This window comes from Elaeis guineensis, chromosome 5, assembly GCF_000442705.2.
Source record: "Elaeis guineensis isolate ETL-2024a chromosome 5, EG11, whole genome shotgun sequence".
NCBI classification, from domain to species: domain Eukaryota; kingdom Viridiplantae; phylum Streptophyta; class Magnoliopsida; order Arecales; family Arecaceae; genus Elaeis; species Elaeis guineensis.
Genome location: NC_025997.2, coordinates 107,166,260 through 107,179,633, shown reverse-complemented (window position 1 = coordinate 107,179,633; position 13,374 = coordinate 107,166,260). Strand labels below are relative to the sequence as shown.

General features: G+C 35.5%; 1 protein-coding gene across 2 annotated transcripts in view; it reads right to left on the bottom strand.

Annotated features, from left to right (window-relative positions):
- Positions 1–13,374, bottom strand: part of LOC105045417 (beta-galactosidase 8) — a 68,713-nt gene that overhangs the window by 48,772 nt on the left and 6,567 nt on the right. The gene's annotated exons all lie outside the window — the stretch shown is intronic.

The following is a 13,374-nucleotide window of genomic DNA, read 5'->3' as shown; positions in this document are numbered from 1 at the left end:
CATTAAAAAGGATTTAGTTGTTGGTTTGCCAAAAATTAATTTTGATAAAGACAAAATTTGTGATGCATGTCAATTAGATAAACAAACAAGAGTTACCTTTAAATCTAAAAATATTGTTTCAACTTCTAAACCACTAGTGCATATGGATTTATTTGATCCTACAAGGACAACTAGTCTTGGAGAAAAAAGATATGGTTTTGTAATCATTGATAATTTTTCGCATTTTACTTGGGTTTTGTTTTTAGCTTCTAAGGATAAAGCATTTTCAGTATTTTTCAAGTTTTGTCGAAAAGTTTCAAATGAAAAAGATTTGCCAATTATTTCTATTCAAAATGACCATGGCACTAAATTTGAAAATAAAGATTTTGAAAAATTTTGTGACGAAAAAGGCATAGATCATAACTTTTCAGCACCTAGAACACCTCAACAAAATGGAGTTATTGAAAGAAAAAATAGAACCCTAGAAGAGATGGTTCGTACCATGCTATGTAAAAGCAAGCTCCCAAAGTACCTTTGGGTAGAAGCAATTAACACAGCATGTTACATTCTAAACCGTGCCTTAATAAGATCAATTTTAAAGAAAACACCTTATAAATTATGGAAGGGTAGAAAACCTAATATAGGTTACTTTCATATTTTTGATTGCCGATGTTTTGTTTTGAATAATAGCAAAGATAGCCTAGATAAATTTGATGCTAAATCTGATGAAGCTATCTTTCTTGACTACTTCACTTCTAGCAAAGCCTTTAGAGTATTTAATAAAAGAACACTAGTAGTAGAAGAGTCAATTCATGTTGTCTTTGATGAAACTAATGATCTTCCATCAAGAAAGAGAGAGGGTGCTGATGATGCAGGTATCATAGAAGATGGAATGAAAGAGCTCACCCTCAATGATTCAAATGAACAAAACAAAGATCAGATGGATGAAAAATAAGAGGATGAAAGAATTAATGATCAGAACATTCAAGAACAACCTCCAGACAGGTAATCTCCCAAGGGAATGGAGGTATGTCCATAATCACCCTAGAGAATTAATAATTGGTAATCCGGCACAAGGAGTAAGAATTAGATCCTCACTTAGAGATGTTTGCAACTATGTAGCTTTTGTTTCACATCTAGAACCTAAAACAAAAGATGAAGCTGAAAAAGATCATAACTGGATAATGGCCATGCAAGAAGAGTTAAATCAATTTGAAAGAAATAATGTATGGACACTAGTTGCTAGATCTAAAAATCACCCTATAATAGGAACTAAATGGGTATATAAAAATAAATTAGATGAAGATGGAAATGTAATAAGAAATAAAGCAAGATTAGTTGCTAAAGGATATAATCAACAAGAAAGAATTGATTTTGATGAAATATTTGCTCCTGTTGCTAGATTAGAAGCCATAAGAATGCTACTTGTTTTTACTTACTTTATGAATTTTAAATTGTTTCAAATGGATGTCAAGAGTGCTTTTCTAAATGGATATATTGCTGAAGAAGTATATGTAGAACAATCTCCTGATTTTGAAAATCATAAACTTTCAGATCATGTATTTAGGTTAAACAAAGCTTTATATGGGTTAAAACAAGCTCCTAGAGCTTGGTATGAAAGATTAAGTAAGTTTTTATTAGAAAATGAATTTTCAAGAGGAAAGGTTGATACTATTCTTTTTATAAAAAGAAAGAACAAAGAAATTCTTGTTATACAAATATATATTGATGACATTATATTTGGGTCTACTAATGAAGATCTGTGCCAAGAGTTTGCCAAGCTCATGCAGGGAGAGTTCGAGATGAGCATGATGGGAGAACTCAATTTCTTCCTCGGACTCCAGATTAAACAAATGAAGAAAGGGATCTCCATCACCCAAAGTAAGTACACAAGAGAATTATTAAAGAAATTTGGAATGGAGAGCTTAAAAATTGTAAGTACACCTATGACCCCTTTCTGTAAATTAGAAAAAGATGAGCATAGTAAAAATGTTGATTCAAAGCTCTATAGAGGCATGATAGGCTCTTTATTATATCTAACTGCTAGTAGATCTGATATAATGTTTAGTGTATACATGTGTGCTAGATATCAATCAAATCCTAAGGAATCTCACTTAAATGCTGTTAAAAGAATCTTTAGATACTTAAAAGGAATACAAAACCTAGGTCTTTGATTTTCAAAATAATCTTCCATAGACTTAATAGGTTACTCAGATGCAGACTTTGCTGGATGCAAATTTGATAGAAAAAATACTGGTAGAACTTGCCAATTTCTAGGAGTAAACTTAATCTCCTGGTTTAACAAGAAGCAAAATTCAGTGGCTTTGTCTATGGCCGAGGTCGAATACATTGCAGCTGGAAGTTGCTATGCTCAAATCCTGTGAATTAAGCAACAGCTCATAGATTTTGGTATTGAACTTAAAAATATCCCCATAAAATGTGATAATACTAGTGCCATCAATTTGACCAAAAATCTGATTCAACACTCTAGGTCAAAACATATTGAAATTAGACATCATTTTATAAGAGAACATGTTCAAAATAATGACCTAACACTTGAATACATAAACACTGAAAATCAATTAGCTGATATTTTCATCAAAGCACTTAATGAAAGTAAATTTTATGAAATTAGAAGAGAATTGGGCATCTTAGACCCTTCTGCTTGAATTTCAATCATAATTTTACTCTCAAAATTTATTTAAAATTTTTTGACTTCATTATTTTAATTTTGGGAGTCATCTATCATTTTTTGAGAATTTTTCAAGATAATTAAAAATCATCAATGCTATTCAGATACCTTATTCGAATTTTTTTCATTGAAATATTCAATCAAAAATCATATCAAAATTTATCTAGACTCCTAATGACCCTCTCAACTTGATATGACCAATTTCAAATTTTTTAGTTTGAATTTTCTCTCTTTTTTAAATAATTTTTCCATCGCCTAATGCAACCCTGGATGGGGCGTCCCATTCGTGCGGGTAGGCTCTCTTTAAGTGAGCCGACCCAAACCCTGTTCCATTAAAAAGGGATTCCGAGACATCTCAAATCCAAAGACTCTTCTTCTCCCTCTCATTCCAACCTAGGAACCTCATCCTAGATCTCCCAAAAATCCCAAAATCTCTCAAAATCGAGATCTACTCTCCCCAAATTTACTGCTCTCACAACTCATTTTTTTGATTTTTCCAAATTCCAAATCCTAACCCTCAAATCCATGAGAAACCTTCCAAAAATCGTCTTCTCCACTTAGTTTCACTTCAATCTGCATCCTTCTCCACCCTCTTGACCATTATCTACCCTCTTCTTGGGACATGGCCCCCAAAATGAAAATGCCACAAAGAAAGAAGTCGGTGTGATCTGTGGAAGCAGAAGAAAGGAGGAAGAAGGTAGCATACAAGCCGACCCAAGCATCCCTTCCAGTAACTCCAAGTAAGATTCCATTATCTGCAAGGAAGGTTGCTTTGGATAGAAATGTAGACTTCAAATTTTCGAGACATGATGGTTTTTCAATTGGAGATAAACTAGTAAAGCAAGGGTGGAAATATTTTCTAAGTTTGTCTGAACCAGTTTATATTGATTTGGTGAAAGAGTTCTACTCAAATTTGGTTTTCACTGAGGATGTTTTGAGGTCTACTGTAAAGAGAGTCCAAATTATTTTAAATGCACCTAGACTAAGTAGACTGCTTCAGATGCCTTGTGAGGGTAGTTGTTTAGATGAATTGCCTAAGAAGGAGATTGGACTTAGGACCATACAAGGGAGAGATGATGTGGAAGGGCTTTTGAAGATTGAGGCCAAAGATCTTAGTGTGGAGATGAGGCTACTCCACCACATGGTGTCTAGGATTTTCTTCTCCAGAGGGGGAAGATATGATCTGATGACGGAGAGAGACATTTGTCTGATGCACCATGTAGTTTCAAAGACTCCCCTGAACCTTCCCTTCCTGATGATAGATGCCATGAGAGAAGCCTTGAACAGGTCCAAGGCTCCCTTGCCTTATGGTATGGCCCTCATTGTTATTTTCAGAGAGTCAAGAGTCAGTTTTGAGAGAGAGGTTGTTTATAGATTGTCATATACTAACACCTACAACAACCACTCTCTTAGGCGCATGGGTTTTGTGAGAGTTGATGGCCGATGGGCTAAGGGTCGAGCTGCAGCTGTTGAGAAGGAGAGTGATGAGGAGGAGGAGCATGCTGAGGGGGAGGGTCCATCTTCTCCCTTGCCCAGGCTGAGTTCAGCTGATCACCATGTTTCAGAGCCTGAGGTAGGACCCTCAATCAGAGTCCCCCCATCTAGTCGTACCATGCCTACTTTTAGCTTGGGAGATGTTGATATGGGACAGCTTGCTGAGAGGGTAATAGGGATCTTATCAGTCCAGCAGCAGCAGTTTCAAGATCAGATTCTGCAGTAGCTCCATCAGTTTTAGCTGTACCAGGAGCAGATTCTACAGCAGGTACAGCAGCAGCCATAGCAGTTTCACCCTGCCTCTTCGAGTGCCTTCTCTACTCCATTGGATTCATCCATTGTGCCACATATTTCCTCGTTGATGGAGCTTCTATCAGACTTAAGTATCAGATTGGAGGGTGTGGAGAGCTCCCTTCTGAGATTCAATGGCAGGATCTTTGATTTGGAGAGAGAGATCAGACAGATAGTAGATTCTTTCTCTACTGGCGTGGGCACATCGACTTCTTCTGCACCACAGATGGATGACCTGGCTCGAGAGATAGACAAACTTCACTCACAACTTCGCTCTTCTCTCGAGGTGATTAGGACAGATATCAGAGACTCCAAAGATTTTGTGACAGCTGATCTGAATGGACTCAGACTTATTGTGAGGGGTATCCTGTCCTAGTTAGATAGTATTAGGACTCAGCTTCAGTCTAGGTCCTCTACATCTACTGAGCCTGCGTTTGTACAGCCCATTGCTTTTCATTCTCCTGCTTCTTCATCTCGGACCAGACCCTTCGGTCGAGGATAAGGCTGATCCTGTATTATCTATCTTGATTCCGTGCTCGATGCCCAATCTCTCTGACTTTATCATTTTGTATTAGATTACTTAGTTATATTTTGTAGATTGGATGTATGAGAGCTTTATGCTCATTATGACTCTTGTAACCTCTCTTTTGGTGTAAATGAATGAGGTTGTTTCCATTTGACTCATTTCTCTTTGGATTAATGAATGTTTATTATCATGTCTCTTTGGATGAATGAATGTTTATTATCATATCTTTTTGGATGAATGAATGTCTATTATCATTTCTTTTGTGGATGGATGAATGGTTGCTTTATTTCCTTGATACTTGACCTAACACCATGAAAATCTTTTTCTCCTAGTTATTCTTTTTGATGATGTCAAAAAGGAAGAGAAAAAATGGTGAAAGTGGTGTATTTGTTATAAAAAGAGAGAGAAATAATGGTAAATAAAAATAATAATGGTAAAGGGGGAGAAATAATGGTAAATGGTGAAAATGGTGTAGTTGTTAAAATCTTTTGCTCTTTTTAATTTTTTTTAAAAAAAAAGCTTTTTGCTCTCATGCAGTACTCTATACTGATTCGTCCATTTTTTTTTAACTCTGATACATCATTTTTTTTACCTTCATGTTGATAATATTTGAAAAATTGCTCTAATCAACCTATTTTTTTCTTAAATGCTCTACTAATCTTATTTTTGCACTGATACCAAATTGATTCGATACATCCATTTTTGATTCTTGCTCAATTTGTCTCATTCTTGCCTTAATATCAAAACAAGACAAAAAGAAAGAAATATTCTCTTTCATATCTATTGCTCCGATACAAGAATCAAGGAAGAAAAGAACAAAATTCCTTTATGGACCATCTTTACTTTAATAAGAAATTTTTTTTTAAATGGAACACTTTTTATATAAGAAAGGGGAGATTTATTTTCAAATGATCAAAATAATCTAATTCATACAAGAAAAAAGAGGATTTTGATCGAATAAGAACAATTCTTAGAAATTCTCTAATTCCTTTACAAATAGTTTTCGCTAAATGAATTAAATCATTAAAGTTTGCTGAAAACATGTATATCATGATCCTCTATGTTGAATCCTTGGCATAACTCTTCTAGTGCTTCACAAACCCAAATTCTTTGAGCTTTAAAGATATTTTTTATGTATACTCAAATATTTTGTCATCATCAAAAAGAGAAAGATTGTTGCTCCAAAAATTGATTTTGATGATCACAAACCATTTGAGGGGACTACTAATGTGTTTTCTATCTTTAAAGATTATTTTTGTGATGTTTCACGTAGTCCAAGAGATTGGGTTTGAAAAACTTTATCAAGTATGCCAAAAGTTGAAGTTTCAGCAAGTTGGAAAAATTTTTGAAGACTTTTGAGAGTGTCCAAATTGATTTGAATCCACTTGAGAGCGTTTGAAAGTGTTCTAGTAATTTTCAGACCTTAAATGCATGAAAAATTGAGTTGGAACAAAATGGGATGACCCATCTGGGTCATCCCCTTTCGTTGGGCAGGCGGCACGCTTCATTTTGGCTCATGGCACGCAGTGGGATGACCCATCTGAGACGACCCATGTGATTAGGACGACCCACCTGGGACGAATCCTGAGACCCTAAGACCAAAATAGAAAGTTGAACTTTCTGTCTGGCCTATTGGGACGTCTCAATGCCAGTGGAGCGCCCCATGGGACATCCCATTCTGGGCGAGCTGCGTAACGGCTAGTTTTCAGCCCATTTTTGATGCATTTAATGTGCATTAAACACTCTCCAATGGCTCAAAACCAACTCTAAGACATTCTCAAGGGTATATAGTGATTATAAAAGCTCTCTTGAAGAGGAAAATCATAAGTTTTGCTAGCATTCAAAGCTCACATTTGTGGAAAGCTCATTCAGCCCTAAAAGAGAGAAAAGAAACATTCAATCACTTCACCAATCACTCTCCAGCAGCAATCAAGTGTGGAATTCATTGAGGGTGTTCAGCAAAAGCTTCTTCCCCTTAAGTATTATATTTATTTTGCATTCATTGTATCTATCTAAAGAGATTGTGTGCTGAATTTCCTATACTCTGTTTTTCTGAAATTGTATTTGGGTTTTTGAGTTTTGGGAGGTTCCAAAACTCATTTGGGTTGATCTGAACCCTGAATCGGATTGTTGAGGGTTGGCTTGTATCCGAAAAATAAGTGTTCTTTCTTGGATCGCAAGGGTCAGAGTGTCCAACGTGTTGTAACTTTGAATCCATTTAGTGGATTGAATTCCCAAGTAGGGACTTGGAGAGTGGATGTAGGTGCAAGGTTGGCACCGAACCACTATAAATTTTTGTGTTTGCTGTACTTACTTCTCTTTACTTATTCTTTATGCCATTTACTTGCATTCCTTCTTTTGTGTTTGAATTTATTTTTATTGAATATCAACCCACTTCACTCGATCTCTTTAGCACATTGTTTTAGTGCACTAATCTTTTAAAATTTAAAAAGACCCAATTTACCCCACCTCTTGGGCTCCATTTCTGGGCAACAGGATTCTAAGGTTCCTAAATGACAAAAAGGTATGGTTAAGGTGCATTTTTTCATGATATACTAATTTGTGAGAGCTTGACTTCTACAATCACTGTTCATGGAGAGTGTATTTATTTGTTGATGGTTCAATTAAGCAACACAACTTGGATGGTAGTGTATTATTTTACTTAAGGGCATGGCATAGGTTATGAAAAAGGTTATTAATGGTGGGAAATATTTTTATTCAAATGCTAAATATTGTGGTTCCATGTATTCAATAGTCTCTCCTAAATGAATTGAATAGAGCCTCTTTCATGGGGATCCATATGAGATCTACATGCCTTAGCCTTTATCATTCTCTATAGATTTGGAAACTGAATATGCTAACTAGCTCCATTCAATGCCTTTTAGTTAGGGTAGGGATTTTAAATTTTTATTACAAACCTAATCTTGTGGTGCTAGGACCGGTTGGAAGCCTTACAAACCCACCCTTCTTAATGCAGCACAAGGTGTAAGCAGCAATTATAATGACCAATTGAACCTGCCAAACTTTGCAGAAGCCAGCAGATTCATGGGTAAAGATTTCAACAAGCAAATATTTGATTTTGTTTTCATTCCTTAAGCAAGCATGCAAGCAAAAGGGATTCAATATTTTCCTTAACTTTTCCTATAAATTTTCTATTGAAGACAGTATCAGCCAGGTTTCTATATTTATAATTGAATAATTCTAGCATGTTTCCTTATTATTGGGTCCTATTTCTAGTATGATTTTGTTGCTAGTTGAATGCATGAATTATTATGTCCTTTATATGCTTCCAATGCATTGTACGAAGGGTCGCTTTTGATATATTAATAGAAAAATTCTTGGAAGAACTTCCTCTATCAAAAGAAAGTTTCTTCAAGTGTGCCTACAATTGGTGTGTTGATTTTCGAAATTTAATTCACGCATTCCCTTCACAATTTTGAAGAAAAGATGAGAATGGCATTCTATGGATTTTTCCTCTCTTTTTGATCACGGGATGGTTTTAACTTTCAACCACTCCAAACCAAGCGGAATCGAGTGATTCAGCTCAAGTCAGAGTGGTTCGGGTTGGCTCGCACTAGTTCCTGAATCGAGAGGCCAAATGTACTCGGTTCTACACCAATTCAGATCAACATGGTTAATTTCTGAATTGAGAGACCATGCCTAATTTAGTCACTAAAAAAAATGGGGTGATAAATCTTGAATAAAAATGGATGAGTTTCAAAGTATGGTTAATTTCTTCATAATAAATCCCATAAAAATTGGTTCAAAGAGAACTAACTATTTTTATACTTGTCCTACACCAAGCTAAAGGCAAGAAACTTTCAAAAGACTCCATAATTATGCTATATCAAATAGCTTAAAATTATTTTTGAGAGAATTTCCTTCACCAAGTGAAGGATTCTTCAATCCAATTTATTTCTATTTGCATGTCGATATTTGAAGTGTAACCTCATCGATCAAATCACCTCTTCTTCCTTTTCCACTGTGTCAAATAGACTATATAGAAATTGTAAGTTGTTTTCTATTGAAAACACAACTCAAACTAGAACATAAAAATGGTGAGAAAGGAGAGGTGGAGAAAATTTATGGAGTGGTCATTTAAAAAATTGTAGTTAATTCTACCAGTGATAATCTCCTCAAAAAGGGGAGCAAATTTTGTCAGCAATGATACTCTTTCTTTTCTAATTACAAAGATTTATTGTGGAACAAGGAGTTGTTTATTTTGATCATAACTTTCTCCTGTAATTCACAGGAAAAAGAGATAAAGGGAAGAATACTAAAGTATACTCAGAAGAAATAAATAAATATAGAGGGAAATAGAACCAAAACCCTTGCACTAAATCTCTCTGAATCTTGAGGATGTAAAGGAAGAGATTTTTTTGGTTTAAGGGTAATTGAAACAAAATCCAACGAGGACCATGATTTGGAGCCCTCAAAACAAATTAGTAGAGAATCACTAGAGGCAGGAGGTCTCAAGGAGATTTAGAGGCCCAAATGAAAGATTCTTGCTACTCATCTTTTTCCTTGTTTGATGATGTGGCATTTAGCTAATATGGAGGACTACCATGAGGCAAATTTTTAATAAACTCAAACCCCACAATCCACCAAATCTCACTTAAACAAACCCAGCATGTCACACTTCTATAATTAAAATTGAACAACTATTTTTCAAACACTAATGGTAACATTGTAGGATAGTGTAGGATCAAAGCTTAGATGGGCAAACCTGAATGGCTGAACCTAATCAAAGCCTAACCCGAACATTGGCCAAGTTGGGTTGGTCCAGCCCAAGCTTAGATTAAGGTTTTGTTGACAAAGCTCGGCCTGGTTTAAGTTCAAATCATGCCACCATCTAACTCTCTCCACCTTCCAGCATCATCATGCCCATCTCCTCCAATTCTCCCATTGGTTGTTGTCTACTTATTACTCGGCCCACCACCAACATGGTTTCTCATAGATAAGCTCCTTATCTTTTAACCTTCTCATCTCTATCTATATGTGATATTTAATGCTTTCCTAAGACCTGTTGGTTCAAAATTAAAAATTTAGGGTGTATATATGGTTTTTAATGCTCTCCCAAGACTATCGGTTCATTAATTAGGCCATCCATTGGTCTAAAATGATTCCCAATGGTGGGGATACTTGGTTTCTCTATGCATCCCACAATGCCATTATTTGTTATTGTTCATTGCCTCTTATCCACTGGCTTGATCCAACACAAGCCAAGCAAACCCGAATTTGAACCTGAGCACTAATAATGAGCTTAAGGTGAGGATTCAGATCCTGTGGAATGGGGTGCTCCCTACCTTTCCATGGAACGTACCCATTGCATCCAATCTCATCTCGATACTCAAGCTTGTGGAATGTCCTGGCACTTTCTTGGGACTGGCTCCTCCATAACATGATAAGCTGCCCATGTAAATGTGATCGCCTTGCTACACTGAAGCCATCGCTTGTTTTGAACTGAGAGTACCTAAACTGCCCTTTTTGCCTCATGATCTCATCATACTACCACTGCTCCTCTAGATTAACCCACATGGCCTCTCACATCCAAGTTTCCATCATGTCATCTGGGTTAGAATGTTGATCATCATTTGAGTCTTTGAGAACAGGTTTCTCAAATTTTCAATAATTAATCACATTCCTCTGAGCCATCTTGGCCTCTCTCAGTCTATGTAGATGGTCCATCATCACTCAAACCTCTACAATTTCTAAACATCCTTGAAGATACCCACCAGGTACTGCTTCAATCAAGTTCTCTCTGCTAATGATGCCACCCAGTACTTGGTTCTATCTACTTATTACTATCAAGCTCCATCCAGTCTAGCTAAGATAAGTGCTTCTTGCAGTGTCAATAATAAATTATCGAGCATACACTTTAATTTACTCAAAATATTTGCTCTTCAATTTATCATTGCTTATTTTTAAAACATAATTTTCTAAATTATTTAGTCAATTAATGAACATTTAAGAAAAAGGCATGTCTATTACAAAAAAAAAAAGTAAGGTCTGTGTTTGCTGCATCGACCATCATGTGCGTCTAAATTATGTGGGATGTATCTTCATTTTCCTCAACTAAAATAAATTTCCAACACTTGTTCTAAATTCTTTTTACATTCAATCTTTTCAAAATTTTAAAATAATCTTTTATTTAAAAATTAAACTATAAATCACAAAAATCTTAAAATGAATTTGTTTAAAATAAATGCTATTATTGAAGTTAGGAAAACATATAGTACATATGGATGGCATTAAGAGGTTAACCCATGACAACTTGAGGTGCATAATCCCAAGCTTGTGGTGCAGAACTAACCAAGACTGTGCTTACCTCAATATTTCAAAAGCTGCCTATATTGACTGTGTAATAGTCTATACATAGTTGCATACCATATTAGCTAAGAGATAGTTTTTGCAAGATCGATACACCCTAGGTTCAAGCGAACCAAATCCAGACCACCCATGTTAATCTTGAACCAGGCAAATCATGGTAGAACAGGACCTAACCAACCTATACCAAGGCCAAAACAAGGGAAAATAAGCAGCATTAGTCGATATTGCTTGAGATGGGGTTTGGATGCCTTTTTAAGCTTGTTCTCCACCATTTTCAAAGTGAAAACAATCAAAATGAGTAGCCAACAACCATCGAAGGGCAAGTTTCACAAGATTAAGGCAAGTAAGAGCTTTTAGGCTAGAAAAATGTTCTAGCCTCATGAATCTCTCTCCACCTCTCTCTTTCTAAATTGAAAAATCTGAGAATTGTCTATTGTTTAATTAAAAATTAATGCTAGCATTAGAATATTCATTTTTAATATTGGTAATCTTCAATATCATTCATTAATTCAATAATTTCCAGAATGTTTAATTGCATTCCAATTGTGAAATTTAATGCATGTTTCTATGTACTTCTGATTGCAAGTTATTTGATGTTATGTAATAAAGTAGGAAAACAAAATCTTTAACATGCATTGAGAACCACAACTCGAACACCTAAATTGACTGTCCTACCATATTTATGGCAAAAATATGGCATTAAGATGATAAAATATAAGAAAATAATGCAAAAGAGCAATTTTAGAGGCCAAAACAGGCCATACTAGGGCGTACGAGCCATGTCAAAAAGTATCAGTTGCTTTGTTGACACAGTGCCTGATACAATGGCAGTCATACCTGTTCTTGGCTGATTTTAATACTTAATATTTAGATCTTTAATCTACCACTTATCTGCTGATTAACAAAGTATTTCAGTATCACCTGCCATTACAGATTGTGTTTTAAAAATTTCAATACACTAAAATGGACCCATCTTTTGCTTTACTGTTTTATCACCTTCAGTTACAATAAGGTAGGTGCATTAGTCCTCCAACTAGCCTTATAGCTTTCATGGAAGGACCCTTCCTTGCCCAAAATTGCCTTGATCAAGAATCAGACACCAATTTACTGGGTTGATGGCAAATCAGAGAGAGTAGCAGAACATTAGTGTCATCTGTATGAACTACCAGAGTTGGACAATAGTCTGGTAAAACTGGTCATCTCACATAATTTAGTGAAAGCTTTTAAAATCCTTCACACAATGTCTTGAACCTTCACATAGTCAACACAAAGTCGATCATGGTTTTTGATTTCATGGGATGAGAAATTATTGGAAATAATGCATCATGTCACTAGGGAATAAGCAATACATATACAATTAGGACTCCATAACACATAATCCATCTATAAATTTTCTAAAAGAGTGAAACTGCATATGGTAAACATAAATTCATATAGGATATGCATCGGTTACTGAACTAGCTTTTGTGACAGACAATAGCAGTTTCACCACCCATGGTGAGTATATATTAGCACATTGATTGAATAGCATGTACGAACTATGAACAAGAAAATCATGTCTATAAACGTTAAGACCAATATCCAAAAATAACAAAAGCTACATCTGTGGGAATTGTTCTCTACACATGTATTGGATTCATTGAATGATATTATCTAGGGGAAAATAGTAACCTCTCTTGATAAGTTAGCTCTCGATGGTCAACATCTATTGATTTCTCAGTGAGTAATAGGCCTAACTGCCTAAGTCTGTTCATAGAAGTTGCAAGGTACCTTACCATTCATTGAGCTTGGCATAATTTCCTGATTCTACACATATGCTTTAGTTATCATTTATACTTGGGTGAAACTCTACATTGAGCAGCTTTGTACCAGATGTTGACGGGAATAGCTTTGACAATTGAAAAAGTGATACATGTGCTGAATATAGTAGCAACTTTGGCACTCATTGAGTTTTGTGTCATTTACTGATTGTACACATATACTTTTCTCTTTTCTACTTGGTTAAACTCTATAGCAAGCAACTTTGTACCATATGGAGATGGGGATAGCCTTGTCAAATGAA